The sequence below is a fragment of the Phodopus roborovskii genome, unplaced genomic scaffold, assembly GCF_943737965.1.
Source record: "Phodopus roborovskii unplaced genomic scaffold, PHOROB, whole genome shotgun sequence".
NCBI classification, from domain to species: Eukaryota; Metazoa; Chordata; class Mammalia; order Rodentia; family Cricetidae; genus Phodopus; species Phodopus roborovskii.
This window is the reverse complement of record NW_026126540.1, coordinates 28,239,421-28,240,785: the sequence shown is the minus strand read 5'-3', so window position 1 is coordinate 28,240,785 and position 1,365 is coordinate 28,239,421.

Here is a 1,365-nt window from a genome sequence, read left to right as displayed (position 1 = left end):
AAGCCTGGTCCTCTCCAGGCAGCACAACCTAGAAAAAGCAAGCGTTGGGCCCCATGCTGGTGAAGCAAAGAACTTTTGGTCTCTCTCCAGGGGTACTCTGACCTTCCTGGCAACAGCAAGGATAGCACTTATCATTTATCAAGTGATACCTGGCGGGTACTGGGCTCAGTTTTACCACATTGTTTTATTTAATCACTGCAGCTGTAATTGCAGTGTCCTGTTCCCTTGGGGTTGAAAAGGAAAAGTCTCTTCAAGATCAGGCAGATGCCTGGTGCCCAGATGAGACCACTCCACATCTTCACATCTGCAGCGCCCACACCACGATCTGTTCCACGAATAGAGCGAAGGCCTAGGGATTGAAATAAGAGACAAGATAGCGGGTCATTCCTTCAATGGCAATGTCGGAATGCCGAGCGCTGAATGCCGTTTATTGAGGGGATGGAGTGGGCTTATATACTGACTCACAGCACAGTGGAAAACAATCAAGGGTCAAGCGTGGGAGTTCTTGGGCTCAGTTCCTCCCCAGCAGATGTGTGTTAGCAAATCAAGAAGAGTACCAAGAACTACTCTGGTGCAAGATGTTCCAGTCAACAGCTTCAGGCTTGCTCAAGGTGTCTCAGGGATCCATGCAGAGCCCTACACACATCCACCAGTTTACTGTTCAGTTTTCTGCAAAATGACAAGCAGGTCTATGGGGCAGCACCCACAGGGTGTTTCTACCTTTCCTGCTGCTGTGCTCATTGCAGAGCAGATATGTGTGAGCCCTCTGTGCACACTCCATGTACTATGTAGGCATCACATCAGGAAGCATGCCTCATCCATCTCGGCATCCCTGGCAAAGTGGCTGCTTAACAAAATCCATAGTAGAAAGGAATGGGTCTGTCACATGTTGGATGTGGTAGAGTATCTCATTTCTTGATAGTGACAGGCTTTGGAACATACACCAGTAAGAAACTATACATGGATTAAAAAGAAAATCAGGGAATTTAAAAATTACACTTCTCAACATTTTTGCCCTTGACACTCTGTGTCAGCCACTCCAAGCTCTTTGTGTATTGGAGCCTTCACCATGGATTGCCAAGACATCGATCTGAGCACCACCCTCCCCCACCAGCCCTCCCAATCCCACTCGACCTCAAGGGTAGGTCCTCGACAGACACTTGTCTGAGTGTCCAGGCCCTGCTCACTAAGTCACTAAAAAATATTCACGGAAGTGATCCAATTTGCACACGGCCATCTGTGGTATTTCTCGGCTTCCCGCCCCCTTGCACACAGCCGAATCTGCAAACTTGTTCATCTTGCGTTCCCAGTCTCCAGCGGAACCCACTGAGGGTGGTTTCCTCAGGCCCCAAATCTTTGTGCTAC